This window comes from Gopherus evgoodei, chromosome 2 (assembly GCF_007399415.2).
Source record: "Gopherus evgoodei ecotype Sinaloan lineage chromosome 2, rGopEvg1_v1.p, whole genome shotgun sequence".
Taxonomy (NCBI): Eukaryota; Metazoa; Chordata; order Testudines; family Testudinidae; genus Gopherus; species Gopherus evgoodei.
The window spans coordinates 113639786-113655078 of NC_044323.1; the positions used below are offsets into that span (position 1 = coordinate 113639786).

At 43.6% G+C, this 15293-nt stretch overlaps 1 protein-coding gene across 4 annotated transcripts in view; it reads right to left on the minus strand.

Annotated features, from left to right (window-relative positions):
- The window catches only part of MOCOS (molybdenum cofactor sulfurase), a 369687-nt gene that overhangs the window by 239480 nt on the left and 114914 nt on the right, over nucleotides 1–15293 (minus strand). The window contains exon 1 of one of the 4 annotated variants that reach the window (XM_030551506.1): nucleotides 10504–10521. The exons of the other annotated variants lie outside the window; for them this stretch is intronic. The gene's annotated coding sequence lies outside the window, so the exon portion shown is untranslated. Of the gene's footprint in view, nucleotides 1–10503; nucleotides 10522–15293 lie in introns of those variants that run through there. 4 annotated transcript variants of the gene reach the window in all.

The window sequence follows — 15293 nt, forward strand, 5'->3', positions numbered from 1 at the left end:
CTGGATTTATTGATTAAAAGCAGCTCAGGCACAGAGAGGCATGCAATTTCCTGCAGCTGTGGAAGACCTGCCCTATAGTTTCCTGAGCATCTGAATCCAGTCTGTAGATAATCTTACTTCCTCCTGATGTTCTAAGGTGTTTATACCCCTTGTTCTTCTAGCCCTTTTCTGTTTCTTCCCTTTTGCACTTAGGAAATAATCCAAGGTGATAAGAAATAACACATTTTGCACTTAATATTGCTAATATGTTTGCAACAGCAGTTTTCACACTTTGCAGGTAAGATTGCCAAAATCTCTATAACAAACAGCTTTGCAAAATATACAATGGGTTACTGTGTGGCAAAATTCCATTCTTTAAAGTTATCTTTGTCTGAACTGCAGAGCATCATGGGGATCTTGCCTCCAGGCAAGCCTTAGAAACTTTCTTGGCCTATCTTAAGTGTCAACAAAGTGCGTAAATAACAATGTTTCCTTTAAGAGAGAACCTGTTATAGTGTGCCTTAGTCTTCTTAACCTTCATCTTGGAAGATGCAGTTGACAAAAACACTGTACCAGGATGGCCGAGTTGTCATAACTCTCCTACTCAGATCTGAACCTTAGAGTTCAGAACATGAGAAGCTAGCATGAGACCTCCAAAGCTTAATTACCAGCTTAGATCTGATATCGCTGCCACCAGCCAGAAGATTCCAGTGTCTGGCTCACTCTGGTCTCCCCAAAACCTTCCCTGGGGGACCCCAAGACTCAGATTCCTTGAGTCTCACAACAAAGGGGAATAAACCATTTCCCTTCCCCCTCTTCCCCTCCAGGTGTTCCCTCCCTGGGTTCCTGGAGAGATATACAGATTCAAGTTCCGTGAATCTAAACAAAGGGATTCCACCCTCTTTACCTCCTCCCAGATTTCCCCGCCCTGGGGACCCTAGGATACTCCCTGCTTCAAGTCCTTGAAACACAGGTACCGAGAGATCTAATCTCTCTCCCCCCTCACCCAGAGGGTATGCAAAGTCAGGCTTAGTAAATCTAACACAAAGAGATTTTCCCCCTCCCTTCGTTTCTTAGCCTTAACCAGTGAAAAACACTCAAACAGGTCTTAAAAAGAAAGCTTTATATAAAAAGAATGAAAAAGGACATAAAAGGGTCTCTGTATCAAGGTGACAATATACAGGGTCAATTGCTTAAAAGAAAAAATGAATAAACAGCGTTATCCAAAAAGAATACACTTCAGCAACTACACACATGTAAATACAAAAAAAAAGAACACTATAAACCTATTGTCTTACTATCCTTCTACTTACAACTTGGAAACAGAAGATTAGAAAGCCTGGAGATTCCTGTGGTCACTCTCAGAGCCGAGAAAAAGAGCAGACCAAGAACAAAGGACTCACACCCAAAACTTCCCTCCACCCAGATTTGAAAAAGTCTTGTTTTCTGATTGGTCCTCTGGTCAGGTGTTGTTTGTTACCCCTTTCCAGGTGAAAGAGACATTAACCCTTAGCTATCTGTTTATGACACAAGTGGTTAAGGTGTTGGACTTAAGATCCAATGGACATATGTCTACGTGGGTTCAAACCCCACTCCTGGTAACTCCTGCTTTGAGCAGGGGCCTGGACTAGATGACCTCCTGAGGTCCCTTCCAACCCTGATATTCTATGAAAAATAAGTTGACATCAGACTTCTTCATGTCTTCCTTCATCATCTTGAACCACATTTTCCATGGTCTTCATCCCAGGACTGCTAGATCTTGTACTCTTTGGCCAACATATCCCACATCTCATTGTCTCATATGACCTGGCCATCTCAGTCAACACTCCTTCAGCTTTTCTCTGATGGGGGCTACCTACATCATCACTCAGACCATTTCATTACATATGAGCTTCCTGTTACTCAGTATCCACCGGAGCATTCTCATTTCAGCAGTATGAATTAGTTGTTCTCTCTTCCTAAATGAGTAGCATTCCAATCCATATGTCATGGCTGCCCTAATCATGACTGAGCAGGACTTTTAGGAACCCCTCTGCTCACCCCATGCAGGGAAGGGGCTAGAAAAGGTGCCCCAAACATAGGCTATCCCATCATATCTGACTGGATAATTGCTTCCGGAGGGATCACTCCCAATGTGGTCGAAAAACAAAAATGTTTCTTGCAACTTGGAATGTCTATACCCTACTAGATGAATCAAAAAGTGAAAGACCCAAATGCAGAACATCAATTGTTGCCCAAGAACTCTCGAGATACAACATCAACATCTCCACTCTCAGCAAAACAAGACGTGCAGATGAAGACCACTTGAGGGAAAAGGGCGGCGGTTATACTTCCTTCTGAAAAGGAAAAACAGTGACAGACAAATACACAGTGTTGGTTTTACAATCAAAACCCTTCTATTCAGCCACCTGACTGAGCTCCCCATTGGGATTAATGAGTGCCTTATGACCCTTTGCATCCAATTTTCCACCATCATCAGTGCATATTTACCAACACTTGATGCTGAAGAACAGAAAGAATCCTTCTACACTGACCTTGACAAAATGTTGTCAACCATTCCAAAAACAGATGAGATAATCCTCTTAGGGGACTTTAACGCAAGAATTGGCCGAGATTCTAATGTATAGAGTAGCACTATTGGGAAGGAGTGGGCAAAACCGATTCCAATAGCATCCTTGTACTCAGCAAATGTGCAAAGCATGACCTTGTGATCACAAACACAATCTTCAGACAAAGCAACAAGTACAAAACAACTTGGCAACAACCCTGCTCAAAACAGTGGCAGCTCCTAGACTATGTCATTGCAAGAACACAGGATCTAAGAGATGTCCAAATCACTTGTGTCATGAGAAAAGCAAATGATTGCTGGACTAACCATCACCTGGTGACATCAGTCATGTCCATCAGGATTGCACCGAAACATAGAAAGTAACCCATATCACACAGATGGCAATACAACATCCAAAGATTTCAATCCTCAGTGCACCAAGAGAACTTCCAAACACCCCTCAGTGACAAATGGACCATGTGGACACCTGGAAATGACAACACAAGTGTCGAAGAAGACTGGGAAGCCCTAAAACAGACCACCCAGGAGGCTTGTGATGAATCCATCAGTCTTGCTACCTGCCACCATCAGGACTGGTTTGATGATAACAACCCTGAGATTACAGCCCTTTTGGACCAGAAGAGAAAAGCTTTCTGTGACTGGCAACACCAACCACTATCTAGTCAGAAGCAGAGCTCTTTCCATCAGCTCAAAGCTGAAGTTCAAAGGAGGATCCGAGAAATCAAAAACAAATGGTGGAAGCACAAATCAAAAGAAATCCAAACATTCGCAGACAGACATTACATGTAGAGCTTTTTTTTTTGGAGACAAAGACCCTGTGTGGACCAAGCTCATGTGCCTCACATCTCTGAAGATCTGAAGATGCAGGATCCTTATGAAAGATAACGAATCCATCAAAGAGTGCTGAAAGGAACACTACCAAAAGATTCTAAATTGAGAATTTACTGTGACTGACAACACCATCGACGTCATCCCTCAGCACCCAAATTGGGAAACTCTTGCCAACCCACGACACCTGAGCAGGTCTGCAAAGCAGTTAAACAAATAAAGCACCAGGTCCTGACGGCATACCAGCTGAAGTACTAAAAGTAGGGGGAGAAACACTGACTAAGAAGCTTCATTTGCTGCTGCGCCGAAGAAATCCCTGCTGACTTATGTAATGCTAACATCGTCACCATTTTCAAAAAGGGAGACAGGGCCGACTGTGGCAACTATTGAGGCATTGCCCTCCTCTCCATCACTGGGAAGATTCTTGCTAGAATCTTACTGCATGGCCTGCTCCCTCTTGCAGAGGAAGTACTTCTAGGCCTGGTCTACACTACAAGTTTATCTCAAATTTAGCAGCGTTAAACCGAATTAACCCTGCACCTGTCCACACAAAGAAGCCCTTTACTTCGACATAAAGGACTCTTAATATCGATATCTGTACTCCTCCCCAACGAAGGGAGTAGTGCTGAAATCGGTATTGCCATTTCGAATTAGGATTAGTGTGGCCGCAAGTCGACGGTATTGGCCTCCAGGAGCTATCCCACAGTGCACCATTGTGATAGCTCTGGACAGCAATCTGAACTCAGATGCACTGGCCAGGTAGACAGGAAAAGCCCTGCGAACTTTTGAATTTCATTTCCTGTTTGCCCAGCGTGGAGCTCTGATCAGCACAAGGGACCATTCAGTCCCAGAATCAAAAAAAGAGCTCCAGCATGGACCGTACGGGAGATACTGAATCTGATCTCTGTATGAGGAGATGAATCTGTTCTATCAGAACTTTGTTCCAATAGATGGAATGCCAAAAACATCTCCAAGGCTATGATGTACAGAGGCCACAACAGGGACTCAACACAGTGCTGCGTGAAACTTAAGGAGCTGAGACAAGCGTACCAGAAAGCCAAAGAATCAAATGGACGTTCATGGAGGGAGGGGTGACTGACTGTAGCTATCCCACAGCTCCCGCGCTCTCCAAAAACTATTTGAATTTTTGGCTGAGCTCCCAAAGCCTGAAGGGTCAAAAATATCGTCGCGGGTGGTTCAGGGTATATGTTGTCAGCCCCCCGCCCCATGAAAGCAAAGCGAAAAAAAATTGTTTCTCGCCTTTTTTCAATGTCACCATATGTCTACTGGATGCTGCTGGCAGCATCCCTTTCCCTTCCCTGGCCTTGCGGATGGCAGATGGTACACTATGACTGATATCCATCATCGTCGTCCTGTGAGTGCTCCTGGCTGGCCTAGGTGAGGTTGGCTAGGGGTGCCTGGGCAAAAATGGGAATGATTCCAGGTCATTCTTTTCTTTAAGCTTTGTCTAATGGAGATTCACTCCTGCCTGGAATATCATAGCAGCTGGAGGCTGCCCTCCCCATGTTTCAAATTCATGCATTCTTTATTACTTCATCACACAAATTGGGGGGGGCGGGATAACTGCCACTGTAGCCCAGGAGGGGTGGGGGAGGAAGGAAGCAACGGGTGGCGTTGTTGCAGGGGCACCCCCGAGAATGGCATGCAGCTCATCATTTCTGCGGGATGTCTGGGGCTCTGACCCAGAGCGCCCGTTTGCCTCTCTGGTTCTTTAGTAGGCTTGCCTGATATTCTAGGCAGGACTGACTCTCCCAGTGTGGATTTAGACAAGGAGTGGCCACATAGTGGCAGGATGTAAGATGCAGGCAGGAACAGCATACACTGAACGGCACAACCAAGTGTCTGGCATTGTGTACAGGAACATGTGCACAGCGTATGGCCTAGATCCTCCCAAGACCAGATGGGACATTCCACAGAAGGTTGTGGAGAATAGCAGGGCTAAGATTCTGTGGGACTTCCAGATCCAGACGGATAAGCAGGTACTGGCCAATCAACCAGACATCGTGGTAATAAATAAGGACCAGAAGACAGCGATGGTGATAGATATAGCAGTGCCAAGTGACAGCAACATCAGGAAGAAGGAATATGAGAAGCTGGAGAAGTACCAGGGCCTGCAAGAGGAACTAGAGAGGATGTGGAAAGTGAAGGCCAAAGTGGTTCCAGTGGTGGTAGGAGCACTCGGGGCTGTGACTCCTAAGCTGGGTGAGTGGCTCCAACAGATCCCAGGAACAACATCAGAGCTCTCTGTCCAGAAGAATGCAGTGCTAGGAACAGCTAAGATACTGCGCAGAACCCTCAAATTCCCAGGCCTCTGGTAGAGGACCCGAGTTTGAGGAAGACACATACCACCCATAGGGGTGGGAGGGGGGATACATTTTATATATATATATGGATATACACACACACCTCTACCTCGATATAACGCTGTCCTTGGGAGCCAAAAAATCTTACTGTGTTATAGGTGACACCGCGTTATATCACACTTGCTTTGATCCACTGGAGTGCCCAGCCCCACCTCCCCAAGAGCACTGCTTTACCATGTTATATCCGAATTCGTGTTATATCGAGTCATGTTATATTGAGGTAAAGGCGTATGTGTATATATATGCATACACATAATCATTATATAAGTTGATAATATATATTTATTATACATTTATAATGTATAGTTAACAATAATAACTTAATCTTTTACTTTGTGGAACTTCTGGCAATCCCTGCTTTCAGCAATTCCCTTGAAGTCTGGTTTGTGCTCACATGCAGAAGTTCTCTTAAGTGGCTGGCTGTCAAAACGGATTGGTGCTTGGATTTCACATGTTTGAGTGTCGAGAAAACAGACTCACAAAGATAGGTCGAGGCAAACATTGAGATTAATTTTAGGGCTGCACCTCTGATGTTGGGGTATTTATCCTTTGGTACAGATTTCCAGAAAGTAAGGGTCTCCCTCTGTCTTCTGAACAGATTTCAATCTGTCATCTTCCAAAAGTTTTATTATTTCCATCTGGGATGTTGCTTCGTCAGTCGGCTTCAGCACTAAAATGGTCAATCAGAAATATGATCTGAGGTCTTTTCTGCTGCAAATCTTGGAATCTTTCCTCAGAACTGTCCTTAAGATCTTTAATCATGCTCACATATCAAGTTGTACTCCGTTTTAGGTGTTATGCTACATCTTCTTTTGATCTGGCTTGAAGTTGTGACATTGAGATAAAGTGTGTAAGCTCTCCCTCAAGCATTTTTCTGTGGAACAATTTAAGTTTGTTCATGAACGCAAATACGTCTTGCACTAGATCAGACAGTAACTGGCATTTTCCTTGTAAGTCCACGTTTAGTTTATCCAATGCAGCAGCATGTCCGCAAGAAGTGCCAAGTCTAGAACCCACCCAGGATCTGTAAATTTGGAGTGTATTTTGTGCTTCTCCTCCATAAACAATTTTACTGGTTCCAGGAGCTCGAAAAAACAGGAAATAACGTTACCTCTCGAGAGCCATCGAACTCACAGTGAAATGGCAGGGGAGTCGTCTTTATCCAGTTCTTCAGTTAAATTTTGAAATCGTCTGTGATTGAGTGCATTTGAGAGAATGAAATTCACAATATGCAAGACAGGTTTCATGACATGATCAGATTTGAGATTTTTAGATACCAGTTGCTCCCGATGAATAACACAGTGAAATGTCCAAAATTTGGGAAAGCTCTCATCAGACTTACAAAGCCCTATTAATCCACTCACAGATCCTCACATGGATGGAGTCCGTTTGAATGGCAGTGAGCTTCTGTAAAGGCAAGTGGCTTTTCGCAACTACCAACATCAATGCTTCTTTTAGATCTTGTCCACAAGTTCTGTCCTTTAATGACACAATATCGAGGAGTTCTTCCCTTTCAACACTGTCATGAGACAAAGTGCAGACAAATACTGATAATTGAGGTTTATCCTGTGCATGGCACAACTCATCCAAAGCGATGCTCAAATACTCACACTGCTGAAGCTGTGAGTGCAGTTGTGATTCTATGTCACTGTTCAGGTTGGAGATTCTGCATTCTATTGTGTGGCATGAAAGCTGCAAGCCAGAAATTTTCTTTTGTAGATTCTCATTGTCTGGTGACAGGATTGAAATCACATCAGTGAGGCATGTTGTTATAAGCTCTCCTTAAGAGTATGGCTTTCTCGCACGGGCTATGTGCCATAGTCTAATGTCATAGTCTGTGATTGGTTGGCAAATCTGGGGAAGAACTGGGCTTCTACACCTTTATTGTTTTAAAGTGCGGAGTTCAGAACCTTGTGGGAATTCTTGATCCATATGTGCATGGCTTGAAGCAAAATGATGCTGCAAGTTTGATGATTTGAACTGAGAGAGACACATCTGGCAAAGAAGACACATGGCCTTACCATTACATTCAACAAAAAAATACTTATTCTCCGACTCCTGTTAGAACCCTCGATTTTCATCTGTGTATTTTCTTTTCTGTTTGCACTTGCCTGCCATTGTTAGATGGTGTAAAAAAAAACACGCTGATTAAAAATTTCCACACCAGCTAGTCAGCACGTGCTTTATTCAAGGAGACTCTGGTTCCAGCCAGGGGGTGGTGGACCCCTGGCTCTGTCCCAGGCCCTGCCCCCCACTCCACCCCTTTCCCCAAGTCTCCACCACCATTTCTGCCCCGCCTCTTCCCACCCCCTTTCCCAAGTGAGCTGTGCCCTCGTTCCTCGCCGCTGTCAAGCCTCCTGCGAGTCACAAAACAGCTGATCATGGTGGGCAGGAGACACAGGAAGGAGGAGGAGTCACTGGGGGATGGAAGGGTGAGGTTGTACTCTGCATCCTCTCTCCTTCCCCTTGCCCCCAGAGCCTCCTCAACGCCGCAAAACAGCTGATTGTGGTGGGCAGGAGGCAAGGGGGAGAGAAGAGAAGGCACTGATTAGGGGGGCCACCAGTGGGCACGTGGCACTGGAGGAAGGGGGGGGAGCTGATAGGGCTGCCGGTGGGTGCTGAGCACCTACCATTTTTTCCCCAAAGTTGACTCCTAGCAGAAGCTGCATATTATCTTCTGAAGAGCCGCATGCAGCTCTGGAGCCACACGTTGGCCACCCCTGCTTTAGATCATCACAAGGCACCACCACCATGATTTTCACAGCCAGGCAGAGCCAGGAAAAATGTCAAGAAGAACACCAGGAGCTGTATATGGCTTTTATCCACCTGACAAAAGCCTTTGACTCTGTCAACCGTGAGGCTCTGTCGAAAATCATGTCAAAGTTTGGCTGACCAAGCAAAGTTATCGTCATTGTAAGACTCCTCCATGATCAGATGACTGCCTCCATCCAGTGCATTGGCTCTAGCTCTCTAGCTGTCATCCGAACTGGCGCAAAACAAGGCTGTGTACTGGCACCCACCCTTTCCTCCATTTTCTTAGCAGCTATGAAAACACTAATTCAAGAATGTTTGCCAATATTGGAGTTATGGCAATCTCTTCAACTTTTCTCGTCTCTGTGCCAGAATTATTGGCAACAATAACCGAACTCCAGTACACAGATGATTGTTCTGTAGTTGCACACTCAAAAGAGCCCTTAATTGCTTCTCTGAAGCTAACAAAAGCTTCGGGCTCACTCTGAACATCAGCAAAACAAACATTCTCCACCAGCCAGTCCCTGGTCAATCATCAGACCCAGCAAGGAAGATTTACATTGACAGAGAATAACTTGAAAATGTAGAATACTTTGCCTGTCTTGACAGTCATCTCTCACAGAGGGCAGACATAGACGTCGAGATTTAGCACAGAATTTGCTGTGCCAGCCTTGCCTTTGGCAGACTGTCTCAACCAGGTGTTCAACAATCACAAAATCAAAACCCATACTAGACTTTTAGTTCATAAAGCGGTGGCAATCCTAACTCTCCTCTATGGTTGTGAGACTTGAGTGACTTACAGAAAACACCTGGAAAACCAGCAAGAGAACTTTCTTTGGAAGATCCTCAGTATAAAGTGCGAGGAGTGTCGCACTAATGTCAGTATCCTCACAGAGGCCAACATCTTCAGTATTGAGACCCTGATTATCCAGCACCAGCTGAGGTGGAGCAGGCACTGTGTGCTCGTGCCTGATATAGGCTTACCAAAACAAGAGCTGTACGCCCAACTCACCAAAGGAAAATCGCCTTGCCCCGGTCACAGAAAACCGCCAGAAAAGAAAGGAAAGACAACTGTCATGCAGCAATCGTGGTCCCACTCCACCTGAAACATCTGCCAACAAGCCTGTGGCTCAAGGATTGGACTCCTCAGTCACCAAAGGATCCATGAAAAATAAAACCTGTGAAAAACCTGTGATCTTATATACTTTGCTATTTAGTTTACTTGACATATTCTTATAGCAGAGAATTCCTGTCAACTTCACCCATCTAAATTAATCATGCTTCATGAGGCTTCTAACATAGAATCATAGGGTTAGGCGGGACCTCACAAGGATCATCTAGTCTAACCCCCTGCCAAGATGTAGGATTTGTTATGTCTAAACCATCCAAGATGGATGGCAATCCAGCCTCCTTTTGACAACCTCCAGTGAAGGAGTTTCCACAACCTCCCTAGGCAGTCTATTCCATTGTTCTACTGTTCTTACAGTTGAGAAGTTTTTCCTGAGATTTAATCTGCATCCACAGTCCCATCATGGTTCAAAAATAACAGAAATATTTAAATTGTTGCACAGACTTTATCTCCATACCACCTAGTCTGACTGGTTTCTTGTTGCCCTTCTCAATGAAGCATTGCATGTATTCTGTCTTTTGTCAGCTGATTTATAAACCATTTTCTCCTAATGCAGCCCCTTTCCCGTTCGTATTTATTTTCATGGAACAACATAATGCCAGCTAAATTATTATGCTACTCAAACAAAACAATGACAAATTATTGTAATGTAAAAGTAACTACATTAAAAGAATATCTGCTATCCCATTAAAATATTTTTTCTTCTTTTAAAAAACTCAGAAGAAACATTGTGCAGTACACAGAAAACCCATTTATCCCCAAAAGATTCTGAAATGCTAAGCTATTATTTCTGGATACCATATGTAAGTAAAGTGCAGCCACTCTAAGTGCAGTCTGTGTTAGGCTGATCAATAATGTATTACCTCTGTGCTCAAAATAGCAGGTCATTGTCACTGGGGATTAGCAGGTACTGTAGCTAAAAAGAAGTAAGCAAAGAACAGCTAAAATTAATTGAATGTATGAAGGGCCAAATGCTGCAGCTTTCACTCAGTCCTAATCTCATACTGAAGTAGATGGAAGCTTTGCCTAAAGATAAGGACTTTAGTTAAATATAAATAGTTGACCAACTCTTCTAATTCTTGGTGAGTTCAGCCTCTGGGGAAGTAGCTAATCCCCACATGGACTTGACCTGGAGACTGGCTAGTTTTCAGGGTTTTCCCTGTTAACTAACATTCCCTTTTCAAGTCGAAGATGTAAATTTACAAAAATCTGGCATAAGGTTTCTTCATGCCCTGGCTCTCTCATTACTTTTTTGCCCCCATTAGGAGTGTGTCTGATCCCTCTCTTCCCTACCACTCCCTTTATGCCCATTTTTCCATACACCCAGAGAAACGTCTAGGCTGATTTTTTTTTTTACATTAACAGAAAGCAACAAAACAAGAAAGAAACAAAAGTGAAATGAGAGCAGATAGTGTGCCTCTTCACAAAATGGCTGCTGCCCCAGGAGACTCAGAAATGTAACAATAAAGTACACAGAAAAAAGGCCTACATTTTTAAACATAGGAGCCTAAAGTCAGGCTCCAAAGTTCATACAGGTGGGATTTTCAGAACTACCTGTGTGACCTAAGAGCACAAGGCCCACTGATTTCCATATTTTTGAAAATGTTGGCCAAAATTATAGTCACCATTCTGCCTTCTTGCAGATATGAATATCTATGTCACTATGTGATGAAAGCCTTTAACAGTGGACAACAGGAGATGCAAGAGCACAGAGGACTTTACCCATAATGTATACTTTGAAGGCTGCAGAAATGAAAGTGGTTGGGAAAGGGGCATCTCATGCCATTGATATTAAAGCATTTCATTTTCATCAGACAAACAAGATGGGTTTGTTTAGTTTTCAAAGAGAATGAACTATCCCCATAAGGACTAAGTGCTTTTCAAATCCTATTTAGCAATATTTGAGGTATCTGAACACAAAAAAGAATAAAAAAACCTACAAAATGTATTTTGTTGTATATGTTTCTTTATTACAAAATTGAATCCGGATTTGGAAGAGCATCCCTATTCAGGACAGCACTTAAGTACATGCTTAATGTTAGGTGCATGCTTGAGATGCTCAGTTAGGACTTAAACTCATGCTTCAGTGCTGTCCTGAATAGCAAAGGACATAAGGATGTGCTTAACTTCTTTCCTGAACTGAGGCCTGAGAGAACAACATTTTCCAAATAATTGGGGGGAAGTTCATTCTAGTGATAAAACCACCTATATCAAGTTCTAGCTACATCTATTTAGGTTCTTATAGTGCCCATCACCACAGTGTAGGAGTGCTCTCCAGAAGAGAATAGTAATATTAAATGTCAAAAGGCCAGTGGTCTAATTTTCCACCTTATTTCACCTAAAATAGTCAGTGATTTATGATAATAATAATAAAATAAGACCATAAGAACGGCCTTACTGGGTCAGACCAAAGGCCCACTAGCCCGGTATCCTGTCTTCCAACAGTGGCCAGTGTCAAGTGCCTCAGAGGGAATGGACAGAACAGGTAATCATCAAGTGATCCATCCTATGCTGCTCATTCCCAGCTTCTGGCAAACAGAAGCTAGGGACACCATTCCTGCCCATCCAGGCTAATAGCCGTTGATGGACCTATCCTCTATGAATTTATCTAGTTCTTTTTTGAACCCTTTTATGGTCTTGGCCTTCACAACATTCTCTAGGAAGGTGTTCCACATGTTGACTGTACATTGTGTGAAGAAATATTTTCTTTTATGTGTTTTAAACCTGCTGCCTAGTAATTTAATTTGGTGACGCCTATAGAGAGAAATAGTTTTTCTCTCTCTTTCTCCTCCTTCCTTCTTGTCTATTATTTGTAGTTGTGTCTGCACGAATGAGTTGGAGTCCTCAATTCTTCAGTGGCATGAGGTCCAAGAGCATAAGCATGAACCTCTTCCATCTTTCATTCATCTCAGAAGGATGCTTGCCCTAAAATAAGCAACTCTGGGTATATCTACACTGGATGTGGAAAAATGCAATTTCCAGCATGAGCAGACATACCTGCACTAGCTCTGACTAAGATAGTGCAATAAAAATAGAAATGTAGCCACACTGGTGCGGGCAGCAGGAAGAACTAACTTCCTCAAGAACAGCCCTCCCAAAACCATATGTACATACTCAGGAGGCTGGTCCCTCCCTTCGTGGAAGCTATACTTCTATTCTTAGTGCGTTAGCTTGATCAAACCTAGCATAGTCATGTCTATTACACCTTCTAGCTCCTGTGTAGACATACCCTGAGAAAACATTGCTTTGTAACACCCACTTGCTTATTCAGATCATCATTTTGTTTTGGTTTTTTTAAATTTCCTCTCTCTATTTCCAAGCTCCTGTGTACCTCCTGTTCTGCTGTACCTGAACTATATTGCATGTTTGGAACTGGAGGTTTATTTTAATCTAACCCATTAAACAAACAGAACTACCTGCAAAAACTAGAATGGACTGTCACCCTGATTCAGATCTGTTTCTCTTACAAACTTCCTGTCCTTCCTTTTCTGAGGAACAAGAGGGCCTTTTCTCAGCATCATTTTTGAGGGTTTATTTGATGAAGCAGCCTTCCAATAGATGTGGTTGATTCAGTCAGCTTGCTGCTGTCCAAGTAGCACAGGGAAATAATGTTAACTGATTGAAGCTTCTAGTACCACTGGGGAACCTGATGGCTAATAGTGCATTTGCAAATGCAAAAAAATTGCCTGCCGAGTTCTAAAGACATTAAATTGGAACCTTATCATGCTGACTTGTTATTGATTGGGGAAAATGACCTTGATATTTTATATAATTCCACATTTTCATTCTCCCTGTCCTCTTTTGCAATGTTAATAACACAACACAACAAAGAAGTTCTTGTTGCTTCTGTGAAGAATCTGTTAAGCAGGGGACTATAACTCCCATGAGCCTCTCCCTGCTACGCATCCCCTTCACCTGGTCAGACAGGGAACCCAGGAAATGGCCAGGCTCTGTTTGGAAGCAGCAGCTGCACAATGAGATAGGAGCTGCAGAGAAGATGGATGGAAAGAGAAATCCCCAAGGCTGTGACAGCCAGATATCACAGCTGGGTGCAGGTCTGTGTGGGACCGATGAGGGAATAGCAGCAGCTGGACAGGGAGCCAGTGCAGAAGGGCCCCAGTGAGAGACACAAACTGAGCCTGGCCGGAATCCAGTAAGCAACTATCTCAGTGTTCTTCTATTGGTGGCCAAGGGCCATTTCCAGGCCACCCACTTCCAGGTGTCAGCTGTTCCTTCATGCCTCCTGGGAAGCAGCAGTGCTTTCTCTCCCTCCCCTCAGGATCCTAGCCTGTTCTCATGGGGGAGGAGCAGTTTGTGCTCCCAGAAAGGGAGTGGGGAACAGAAAGAACCCTGCTGTTCTGGATGGTTCCTCTCCTTCACCCTTCTGTTTTTGAGAGCAGGGATGGTTCCTCTGCTCCTTGCCCCCGTAACACCTGGCCTGGGAAAGACGAAGCCGAGGAAGAATCCTAGAGCTGCTCCTCTTTGTAGCCTTCCTCCTACCTGGGGATGGGGGTGAAGAAGCCCCACAGGAGCAGAGGCTGGAGAGCTAGGAGTTGTAAGGGCTGAGCAGATGGGTGGACTAGAGGGCAGACCCAATTGAGGCCCGAACTGAGGGGGGTTGGGTAGATGCACTTCAGTTTATTTTCCCTCTGTCTACCATCATGCCTTGTATTTAATTTAGAAACTTTCATTTGCATGTAAACATATTTGAGCTAGACGGTGTTGATCTATTTCGACCTACGGTGGTACACTTTTAATCAGGCACTTAATCAGGTGCTTATACAACATAAAGTGATCAGTAATTGACATGCCTTTATTAGTTAGCTTGATAGCTGCACAATATTTTTTTTTTTTAAAAGACAGCAAGTGTCAAAATTTCAGGCAATAGGAAAGGGAAATTAGATGTCCATTCTTTTTTCTGCGAGTTTAACTTTAAATTTTAATGTCATTGTTTTAATAGAATTAATAGCATGTGGTTTAAATAGCATTACAGGGTATCTGTATAACAATTTGTTTGCAGGATTTTATTGGTATTTTGTCTATGGGCACATTTAACCTGTTATTTTGAGATTAATAAATACAGTCCAGCACACCGTCCTGAAATGGTCGCTGTGACCCCTGGCCAGTGGCAGGCTCACTATAGAGCAAACACTTGAAGAGCCCTTTGGCCTGCCAAGATGCCTTAGCCAGGATGCCATAAAATGTAATTGAATACCACTATCTCATCTGCTTGAATAGAGACTTGACTCAAGAGAGCACCCCAGGCACTAGGCCTGAAGACTCCTAGCTCTCAGCAGGACTGCCCCAGAGACCGAAAACAATTACCACTATTACTAACTTGAACTGTACTGTTAAGCCTCTGTACCTAAGGTATCTGCAACCTACCCATTTCCTGACAGCCCTAGTAAAATAGCCTTTCAGGTGGCTTCTGTGCTTGCTTTGAAGACATGGTGCACCCAATAGGCTTCTGGTGTCTTAAGGGTTTGCTGTATTCAAACTCTGATCAGCTTCAATAATTACACTTCTTTAACATACCCAGCTCTGAGTAAAGAAACCAACAACAGAGCAAACAATAAGAGAAGCTTAACAAAAGAGACTGCCTGTAAAAAGATGGCATGCAGACAAGTCTAGAAGCAAATAATACACTTGCGAT